Source organism: Mixophyes fleayi, chromosome 1 (genome assembly GCF_038048845.1).
Source record: "Mixophyes fleayi isolate aMixFle1 chromosome 1, aMixFle1.hap1, whole genome shotgun sequence".
NCBI classification, from domain to species: Eukaryota; Metazoa; Chordata; class Amphibia; order Anura; family Limnodynastidae; genus Mixophyes; species Mixophyes fleayi.
Window position 1 is genome coordinate 306,832,122 of NC_134402.1, and position 11,903 is coordinate 306,844,024.

At 40.1% G+C, this 11,903-nt stretch overlaps 1 long non-coding RNA gene across 1 annotated transcript; it reads left to right on the forward strand.

The window, feature by feature from the left end:
- The first annotated feature begins 1,408 nt into the window (after positions 1-1,408).
- On the forward strand, positions 1,409-10,238 carry LOC142108333 (uncharacterized). Its single transcript, XR_012680141.1, has 3 exons — positions 1,409-1,623; positions 1,794-1,862; positions 9,935-10,238. It is a non-coding gene; the product is annotated as an uncharacterized LOC142108333 (long non-coding RNA).
- Positions 10,239-11,903: the final 1,665 nt, after the last annotated feature.

An 11,903-nucleotide genomic window follows, 5' to 3' on the forward strand; every position in this document is an offset into this window, starting at 1 on the left:
TGTGATGGCACGGAGCTTTTGCCAATGTAGTGTGTGTGAGGTAGATGGTGGCTAATTAATGGCTGCTATTTTGTTTGCGGGGTAATGGGAATACTATCTTAATGTTGGGGCTGGAGGAAGGCCTAATTATTAATCATGGATGTTATTGATTTAACGGTGGGGCTGGCTGTAATTTTCTAAATGTAGCAAATTTTTTCCCAAATAGGTCCTCCAACATTCCAGGATCCAGACAAGCCGCAACTAAAAAAACCAGCAGCCACATGTGGTAAAAGTGAGAAGAACAGGTAGGACAGAGCAGCATAGTGTGTGAAATGTTGTGATTCTAGTAGGGACAACGCCAATGTTTGGTGAGTGTTTGGTGAGCCCAGTGGGCGAATGCCAAGACTGAACTCTTTCTGTACACATTGCATTCTTCCTATACTACACAAGGGTGCTAGATGTCCTGAAAGTCAGGAGTGCTTGGACAAATGTCACGCTCCGGGGAATTCAGGACCTAGTGATTTTGTTGTGCTAGCCACGCCCCAATGGCGCATTTCCACGACCCCAATTGTGGGACCACACCCCTGAAATTTTTTTTGGCTTAGTCAACTATAAGGGGGGGCCCCATGAATTTGTTGTACCGGGGCCCTGAATTCCTCTTGGCAGCCCTGTGCACCGGCCCTGCGGGCACGGTGCTTAGATAGCAGTATTTGATTATCTAGCACAGAGGTGTTTGTAAGGAACCATTGTACTGTTTGTATACACTAATCACGACGTAATACATTTTAGAGTGGCTCAATAAATCAGATAACATCAATACAAAAGACTTTTTTTATTAAAAGATGTGAGTTTCGGCACCTTTTTTCTTACAAAAAAAGCACTGGTCCTCATCAATTTCAGAATTGTTCATCATTTTTGAGCAGAACTAGAACCTTTTTGCAATCTGACAATATGGGTCAATCCTCCTGCGTAACTGGATTACCACGCATAAATTTGATTTAGAACTTGTAGCCTAAATTTGTCAGCTCCTATCAAAGAAGCCCTACTACTTGCTCCGTCGCAAAATTTCTTTATAACACTGCGTGTGGAAACATCAGAATAACTTGAGGTGATATCTTCACACTGAACTTTTGCTTCTGATTCATAGTGTGCAATCCTGTCGGCTGAATTTTCTGAGTTCTTTAACAAGCTAAAGTAAAGATGAAAGCGAAGATGACCTTCAAATACATCAAAACCAGGGGTTTGGAGTTTCTTACTTGTTTTGTTGAAACGCTTCAGCACTTCTTCCCAAACGACTTTTAATTTAGCATATTCCAACTTTACCAACTTGTGGTATAAATTCCTTGCATCTCGTTTATATCAGGCTTCTTTTATACGTCTTCTAAAATATGTTTGAGAGTTTATAAAATACCTGTATATCCATTTTTAATTACCCAGACTGCTTCATAGTGTGCAGACCATCTAGTTACACTTAAACTCAGCGTCGGACTGGCCCACAGGGATACAGGGAGAATCACCAATAGGCCCCGATGTTTTAAGAACACACACCCTTTTTGAAGAGGGAGGGGCCAGCGGACGAGCAGCGGCAGCCAACTTCGAACTCTGCAATAAGTTCAATGGCCCCTATGAAGTTTCCATTATTTGGTGAGCCCCACTTCTCCTCATGACCTTTAAATGTCAAACCTCTTTCACTTAAAAACGTTATAACAGCTACAACTCTTTTCAGCACTTCAAAATAGTACTGTATGTTTTATCGCATCTGTTCCCCAAGTTCCTGATCCACAGTATTTTTATTTGACTTTCTTGTTTTCCAGCACAACATTGCCCTGTTATGATTCTCCACAGTTCTGAATACATTCATCCAGTCAGAAAACCCAACTGTTGTAAGTGATAATTGGCATTTAGAAAATAGTTAGCAAACAAAACAGTATATGCATCATTATCATTATCAACTGTTATGGGTCAGTTTGCGAGGACACTGTGTTCTTTGAAATCATCGAATTTGCTTCCTGTTTCTGGTCTGTTTCTTCTTGTTCATCTCTAATAAAAAAAAAGTGTCAACAGTGGGTTGAGTATTGCTAGAAAGAGCTCCCATGGTTTGTGCACTGTCACTGGCTTCACTGGCCCTTGCATGACTTCAGCTGTAGATGTTGAAAAACTTTTACTTGACATTGTAAAACAGTTTGATAGCTTTTGACATATAGAAATTTCATCACATCGCTTTTCCTTGAGTTTGCGTTTTTATTGTATCTACTTAAGTACTTTCTTGAACTCAAAGGGAAAAAAACAGATAGATAGATAGATAGATAGATAGATAGATAGATAGATAGATAGATAGATAGAGAAACCCCTGAATGGGAGAGAGAGAGAGAGAGAGAGAGAGTGACTGTAGTTAGATAGATAGATAGATAGATAGATAGATAGATAGATAGATAGATAGATAGATAAACCCCTGAATGGGAGAGATAGAGAGAGAGAGAGAAAGAGAGAGAGAGAGTGACTGTAGTTAGATAGATAGATAGGTAGATAGATAGATAGATAGATAGATAGATAGATAGATAGATAGAGAAACCCCTGAATGGGAGAGAGAGAGAGAGTGACTGTAGTTAGATAGATAGATAGATAGATAGATAGATGTAGAAACCCCTGAATGCGAGAAGAGAGAGAGAGCGAGAGAGAGTGACTGTCGTTAGGTAGATAGATAGATAGATAGATAGATAGAGAAACCCCTGAATGCGAGAAGAGAGAGAGAGCGAGAGAGAGTGACTGTCGTTAGGTAGATAGATAGATAGATAGAGAAACCCCTGAATGGGAGAGAGAGAGAGAGAGAGAGAGTGACTGTAGTTAGATAGATAGATAGATAGATAGATAGATAGATAGATAGATAGATAGATAGATAGATAGATAGATGTAGAAACCCCTGAATGCGAGAAGAGAGAGAGAGAGCGAGAGAGAGTGACTGTAGTTAGGTAGATAGATAGATAGATCGAGAAACCCCTGAATGGGAGAGAGAGAGTGAGAGAGAGAGAGAGAGTGACTGTAGTTAGGTAGATAGATAGATAGATAGATAGATAGATAGATGTAGAAACTCCTGAATGCGAGAAGAGAGAGAGAGAGAGAGAGAGAGAGAGCGAGAGAGTGACTGTAGTTAGGTAGATAGATAGAGAAACCCCTGAATGGGAGAGAGAGAGAGAGTGACTGTAGTTAGGTAGATAGATAGATAGATAGATAGATAGATAGATAGATGTAGAAACTCCTGAATGCGAGAAGAGAGAGAGAGAGAGAGAGAGAGAGAGCGAGAGAGTGACTGTAGTTAGGTAGATAGATAGAGAAACCCCTGAATGGGAGAGAGAGAGAGAGTGACTGTAGTTAGGTAGATAGATAGATAGATAGATAGATAGATAGATAGATAGATAGATAGATAGATAGATAGATGTCGAAACCCCCCAGAGAGAGAAAGAGAGACAGAGACTGTAGATAGATTTAAAAAAAATAAAAAATGTAGTCGCTTCCTCTATAAGATCCCAGCTATTGATCCTCCTGTGTGGGATCTCTGAAATCCCCCAGTCAGGTCTCTCCTCCACGCTGCATGCTCACACCTCTGAGCAGCTGCATGCCATCCACCCTCAGTCAGCTCAGCTTTCAGTTTGTGGTCAGCACTGCCGCCTGCATGGCCGACTTCTGGCAGATGGGACAGCACAAATGGAGATGGGGGCATCTAGTGGCACCCGGCAGTACTGCAATCAGCACACAGTGACACTGACAGCAGCTCTCTATTCTGCGCCCATCCGGATCATCAGAGCCATCCTCTGGTCGGAGCTGTAGATAGAGTGTCTGCCAGCCAGCACTGATCAGGGGGAATTTCTGGATACTCAGAACCCCCTCTGCGTATAGCATATTCTAAGGTCTATATTAAGTACTTCAACCCATTGGCTTATGATTCTATCACTAAAATAACCTTATTTTAATAACACACACTTAAAAAACCTCATTGATTTTGTTGAAAAATGCACTCTTAAAAAAAAAAAAAAAGACTCAAAAAAAAGTTGCTCCAGTATCCTGACTAGGGCCCCTTGGGGTCTTGATCAAGTTCTGAGTGGATGTACTGTGTTAGTCGGACAGCGTCATAGTTCTTGGTGAAGTAAGGAATGACTAGTCAACCGCTTTCACTGGTCTTTGTAAAATTTTACCTTAAAGACCATGCTTTTTCCCAGAGCAGACAAATCATATTGTTGGGTTTTGGAGGAGGGAAAAAGTTGCAGGAGGAATTGTTATAGGCAAGGTTTAAAAGTGATACAGCAGTTTCGATAATATATTCATCTTCTTCGAAATCCATTCCAGGAGATTAGCAATTTCTGCCAAGAGTCCAGGTCCCTTTTGATACAAGAAAGAGGAGGTAGTTTGCTTGAAAAAGAATGTTGAATCTTTTGGTTATGTAATTAGCTAAATATTTAATGTTATTTCCATTTGGAGTTTTTGGGCAGGGCAGAGAGAAAGAAATCAAGAATGTCTGTCTTAATGGAATTGAGTTTGAATTTTAAGATGGAGGAAAAAACATTGTATTTTATCAAACATATTGGATAGAGAAACTAACATATTGGTAACAAAAACGAGGACATCCTATGTGTCTATAGCTACTTTATGGGTTTGGGAACCCATCTGACTGACAGTGATGTTAGAGATCAGTGTTATCATGGTGGCCAGTGGTTCAATAACAACAACACAGAGGGGGCATCCCTGTCTGGAAACATTTCTTTTTCTCCATCAATAGTTTTTATTAAGGTTTATCTCGTAAATGGGGTAGAGAAAAAAAGAGGGGATACAAAGTAAAAGGGGAGTAGAAGGAAGTACAAAGAGGGGGTGGGGAGGGGAGCACAATATCCACATATACCGCAATTTACATGTTATTTAGACACAACAGTAATCCTTTAAAATAACATTCGCAAGGAGGCTCCTGACACTCTCTAATCTTAGGGTTCATCCTGTAAAAGTTGAGGAGGTTTGTTAAGGTGAAAAGTAAAAGCAATGACAGTGTCTGAGTCTGATGGATTTGAGCACAGTGTTGGAACTTGGGACCCTTACCCTCAGTTACATATAAGTGCCAACTCATCCATTTTATCAAAGGAGAGGGCGTGGCTGTGGAATAAAGCATACCCAGAGTCTCCATCACAGAACTAACCTGTACCTTAATCTAAACATTTTTTAAGGTAGGAGGGAGGACATCTTTCCATGCTTGGGCTATGTTGGCTCTGACTGCATGTAGAATATAATTGTATACGTATTTAGAGTGAGTTGGAAAGGTCACCGAATAATGATGTAAGAGGGCAACTGCCGGCACGAGAGAGGGAGAATTTGTTTGGTAACTTTATTGTCAAGACCAAAGACCTGGGCCTAGAATGGTTGTAAGATTGTACAGCTCCAATAAATGTGAAGCATGTCTCCCACCCTAGAACATTGATGTCAACAGAGCTTTGATTGGTCTGACCACATCCTGTGAAGTTTGGCCAGAGTGAGATATAGGTGATTAACCAATTTGAAGAATATTTCCGCATGGTTCAAACATTTTGACAAACCGTGGAAGTTTAAAAAGATAGCATCCCATTGTTCTTCAGTTAAGGTCAGCTGAAGGCCAGTTTCCCATTGTAGTTGGCTATTCGATTTGGGAGGTGATATCATAGTAGCAGAAATTACATTCCAAAAGGTAATGCCGGCTTTGTTGTTCCCCTTTGTCAGCTTAGAAAGATATAGGGATGGGGGGTGGCAGAGAACCATGTTTTGTTTTGGAAGGGAATTAATCCAGTGTCTTATTGTAAATATTTATAAATTTCCCTGGAGGGTAGTTGTAATTGTGTCTGTAACTGTGAGAAGGAGAGAAGGCCTTGCGAGTCAAAAAGTGTACTAAGAGAGTTAATACGCCTATCAATCCATAGGGTCAGATTCATATCCGGAATAAGCCTGTCATAGATAAGCTTCTATTCGTCATGGTAATGTCTGGGGATGCCTGTACAAATTTATCCCATGCTGCTAATGAATCTCTTGTCATTTTAGGCAATGCAACATTAGGTGGTCTGAAGCTCCTAATACCAGGGATTGATAAATTTTGCTCATGGTGACATCACTGAGACCAAGAGAGCGAGAAAAAAAAGTGATATGTGAGAGGAATGACTGGATACTGGCAGTTGATGAGTAGTAGTAGGAAGAGGAGAAGGAGTATGGAGGAGTGGAGAGGAAACAGTACTGAGCAAGGGCTACAGCGGTGATGAGAGAGACCAGCACTGTATATGAAGAGAGAGTGCCATAACAGGAGACATTATAACCTGGACTGCTGTGAGAGATATGAACAGAGGATGAAAGAGAGAAAGAGAGAGTCTGATAAGTACCCTTGTTTCTGATATGTTCATGTGATTGGACCGAGCCATATGTGTTAGCCAGATAGGGATAGTTAGTTAGAGTGATTGGACTCCATCAAATCAAGAGAAAGCAGCAAAAGTGTTCTGTTATACAAGTAATATTTACAAAAAGGACATTGTCTTACACTACAGGCCAACTGCTTTATATTGGAACTGAAAGAAGAAGGGCCCTATATTCCAACTGCTTTGTGATAAAGCTGCATATCCATATAGATATATATGTATTTGCTTAATGAGGATTGTATTGTTAATTTAAAATGTTTATGGAGGTTTAAAGTCATTTAGATAGACATCGTATATAGATTTATATCAGTTTTTAGTATAGGAAGTATCCTGTAAGTGGTAATATAGGGACCTCAAGTTTATAATATACTAGAGAGATCTGTTTTAGGTGCTATGCACAAAATGTTTTAGTGTGTTTTCTTTTTGTTATGCTTATGCTATTGTATTGTTCACATTATAGTAGTATAATTTTATATACAATTAGAAAGACCAATTTGGTGTGAGAATATTTCCTTTGTGTGGGCCTGTGGTCCAGTGTAGGGGGGCAGAGGGTTCCTTGGCCTCTCTCTGGTGTTACTAACTCCAGAACACTACCCCACGAAGAGCCTACAGTATTTAGACAAAGGTGGAGGTATGGCGCAAAACTGAACACAATTTAAAGAATCCATTTACAGACAGGGCACACAAAGATTAGTACGCACACCCTAGGCTGAGGAAAGGGGGTGTTACACCCATATGCCAACAAAGATTTGTTGGCTGGACTGGGACTAAAAATCAGCCCTGGCATTTAAAGTACACAGGCCCACCTTAGTTTCAGCAGGAAAGAAACTGTGCGCCGAAAAGGGCATGACCACATTGTGTAGTGAGTGTGGCCAACATCAGCATTGATACATACATTGTAATAAAACATTACATTTATCACGCCCTACCAGCCACATTAAGCCATCCCCCCAGGCACAATATGACACCCCCAGCCCACTGTACATATCTATGCTTCTGGTGCTGCTGACATCTATGAGGGTGGGAACTTCCTGAAGAGTGAGCAGGGAAGCTCTTAGTCTCATGAGATTATCAAATCTTGTGAGACTTAGAGCTCCTTGGCTTGCTCTGCAGGCTGTGTCTTATCCAGGGACTGGGAGTAGCTATCCGCCCCCTCCTGCTAACCAGAGCTGGGTGAACGCTTGGGGGCCCCTATTATGTAACATGGTTATCATTTTAGACAAATACACAGGCAATACTGTGTGCAATACTGTTAGTTGCACGCAGCTCTGCCTTCACAAGCAATACAGTGTGAAGCGGGATATACCTCCCAACTGTCCTTGTAGTTGGACCAAATCTCATTAAACGAGACAGTCACAAAAATTCAGGACAGTTGGCAGACAGTCCTGCTCTCTCCTTCCTGTACTTGTCACTATCATCACCTGTGGCTGCTGGTGTCTTTAGTTGCTGCTTTTCTGGATCCTGGAATGTTGGAGGCCCTATTTGGAAAAAAAATGGGTACATGTAATTTAGAAAACTCCAACCAGCCCTGGGGGTAAATATATCAAGCTGAGAGTTTTCCAGCGGGTTTGAAAAGCCAATCAGATTGTAGCTATCATTTATTTAGTACATTCTACAAAATGACAGCTAGAATCTAATTGGTTGCTATAGGCAACATCTCCACTTTTCAAACCCGCCGGAAAACTCTCAGCTTGATACATTTACCCCCTGGTGTTTAATCAATACAACCCATGTTTTATAATTAGGCCTCCCTCCAGGCTCAATATTAAAATACAGTATTCACATTTAATTTCCCTCCCTCCAAACAACCTCAGCAATAAATTAAATAGCATTTGCATTTAAAAAATATACATATTTCCCGCATCCATCACTGCCATTAAATAATTCATATTCACATTTAATAAATAGATAGTTATTTTTTCCCAAACAGTCCCACTTTCAATTAATGGCTTCCAAACCACCCCAGCATAAAAGGTCCAATCACCCCCTCTTAAATTGCTAGGCCCCAATATTAATTTAAAATGACCCACATCACCCCACAAATAAAATAGCACAAATTAAATAATTACCCCCCACCTAAACTCCAGCATTAAATTAATAGCCTACCTCCCACATTATATTAACACTCTCCCCCTTCCCTCATGCCTGAGTACGTGCCCCCAATTGATATTACCATAGAGCCCACAAATGATATTATGCCATACAGTAGTGCCACAAATGATATTATGCCACAATAGTGCCCCCAAATCATATTATGCCATACAGTAGTGCCCCAAATCATATTATGCCACAATAGTGTGTGAGAGATACTTTCCAGGGAGTCCACATATACACTATTCTTCTTAGTATGGCAAAGGCAATAATAAATAATTTTAAAAAAGATAACTTAGGCTGCAGCTTCAATAAATGAGCGGTATAAATATATACATTTTCTAGACTAGGAGTCAGTGGCACAGATAAAGGTCTCAGACAACAGCACTTGTGGTTACTAAAAGTAGGTCTGAGGTTAGGCTAAGATACAGTGTATCAGTAATGGAATAAATACACATCATCACTGAAAATACGACAAGGTACACAATATACCTATTACGACTTACATATGTTGCATCCTACTTTCTCTGCACTGTACCCTCTGAGTCATACTCCTGGCACCTTATCTATTCTTCTCTTCTTTTGAAGTCCACACCATACATCCCTCGTCTACACTCCACCTTTGTGTTGGTGTCATTTATTGTCCCCTGCCTGGCTCACATATTTCCCATCTTATGACTTACCTATTCTCATATGAGGTGCCATTGATAACACAACAATCTCTGCAACCACAAATCTTCTTTTGCTTACTACTTCATTTAGTCTCTCCCACCCACTGTGATTGACATTGCACCTTGGCTTCTCCCACTTCTGCTCAACTAGTTTTTCCAAATCGTAGTAAAGACTTTCCGCTTTTCTGCTAAAACCTCCTTTCCTTCAGCCTAAATGCTCTAAATATGATCCACTTCACTAAAATTACTCATCTCCCCTATAACTACCCTGCCCAGCAGATCTGGATGCATTTTTGTCAGGATCTAGTGAATTTTCTTGCAGTTTGATCTACTATTAAAGCAATTCCTATAGTGTTGATTTTGGGACTAATTTCGTAATTTCATGGGTTGAACTATTTTCCGTATTTCAACAGCTGGTCCTGCAATCACAGAAACTATTTAGTCCAGTTAATCTGACACTCCCTGCCAGATCATTCTGTTTTGCCTATAAGGATTGTGCAGCTTTTTGGTTCTGTCTTCACCCAGGTCCAGGCTAGTTTTTGTCCTGCTGTTAGTTCGTCTGGTCATGTACCTTGCCTATCCTGGACTTCCTTGTTTACTGCCTGCCTTCTGACCTCTGCCCAGCTCTGAAGGATTCACTTTTTCTGCTGTTTTGGATTTTGACTCATGAGTTTTTTGGTGTTCCTGCCTTTCACAGCAAATAACTTGTGTTGTTTTTAATTTGTGTACACTCACTTGCATTGTGACTCTTGCAAATAAACTTGTTTACCGTTGTTACAGAGCTGATTGCTACATTCTGTCTAGAACAGAACACTCACAGCTCCAGCCATCACATACAGTCTCCGGCGATCCAAACTTCAGCTATGGCACAATAAACAGAACCGCTACCTGTAAAAGTGCTCCCGCAGTGTTGAGCACCACAGGAGAAAATATCAACCCAACACTGACTTCCTTTGCTATAAATTTATCCTTTCATCTTCCAACACTAACCATTTACTTTCCAAGCAAACCTACTCTGTTTCTCTAATAACCCCTAATGTCGATTTGCCACCTTCAATTCACTTCTCTGCCCACGTGCACCGCCTCCTCCTACTCATCGCCTATGTACCATCTACATCAAAGAGAAAATTGACACCTCTCAATGTAATAATGGGTTTATTATCGTTACAACAACCACAGGATTGTGTTACTAATAGACAATCTAGATTTGACAGATGTTAAACCATGATTATAATGGTAAATGCAATCATATATGTTGTCTTAGTATAGCGACACAGTTGAATACAAATAAAAAGATATCACAGTTTAAGTGAACTATTTAGCATGATAAAAAACAGCAACATAAAAATATATCACATAGATTGGGTAAATAAATATAATATGCACTAGGTCTCAATGGGTAAAAAAAGAGGAATATCTTGATCATGGACCACATATGGCAAAAAAAAAAAAAAAAAAAAGGGGGAAGGGGAAGGGGAGGGGGAGATCCAAATACGTGGTTAGTAGGGAAGTAAAGAAATTATCCTTGTAGATAAAGTCACTCCTATGTAGATATGCTGAAAAGCAAGTTGTAATCTGCTTGGATTGAAAATAGGAGTAAACTCCTTATTGCCGTTGCTACGGCTAGCACATACATATACCTCGTAGGAACAGTTATTATTGTTACCGGGGTACTTAGTCATACAGACTCATAGGATAGATCTGATCTTCTTACCGACTAAGCGGCTGAAATGAAGACAGAGTCAGCGTAACTCCGGGGATAGTGAAATCCAGTCTTGCTCCCAGCTCTCCTCGTCATGGGTCAAGTGAATATAGTAAAAGGTTTTACCTTCTCATTATTAGCGTGATTCACGACTCACAAATCTGGTAATAAAGTTGGTCTCTTCGGTGCGCACCTCCAGAGAGTCCGGACTGGTTACAAATATCAAGAAGAAAGTTCCATTTGTTACCAAATATCACTAGCATAGGTAAGCTCCAAATGATCCAGGCAGCATAGACAAAGCAACGTGTTTCGTCTGTATCACAGACTTTTTCAAGCTATAACCAACTGAATCAGTAGCTGACTTTTTTTTTTTTTTAAATCAGGTAAAATTTTATTACATTTTTCTTTTCTATAACAACAAAAAAAAAAAACATAACATTGGGCTTAATCCCCAACTATAACCCACACAGTGTTACAGATATTGTAAAGTATTCATACACAATAGGATCACAAAAGAAAAAAATATTGACATTCAGACATTCAAGCCAAGGTAATGTTTAACATCTGTAAAATCTAGATTGTCTATTAGTAACACAATCCTGTGGTTGTTGTAACGATAATAAACCCATCATTCTGTGATTCTGCGCAACTCTGTGTTTTTTCTTTGCTATATATTTATGGAGATTTAGCACTGTCTCCTTTGAGTTGCTGCAATTGATACCAAGGTTTTCTTTTATTTTGTATCTATATCCTATTGGCACCAGAGATTAATGTTTGCTTGACCTCTCAATGTAATACCTCCTTAAGCAAAACCCACATGTCCAACCCACCTTCTCCTGCACTCCCCAATCCACCACAATTCATTTGTAACCAAGAACAGTCTTCCCTATTCCCATCCTCCTTTAAAAATGCACTCACTCCACAAATCCTAAAGAAACCATCTCTTGACCCATCCTCACTCCTCCCATTTGCTTGCAAATTACTTGAGTGGCTTCTGAACAAACTCCTATCTCAGTTTTTCTCCTCTCACTACGTTCTTGACTCTCT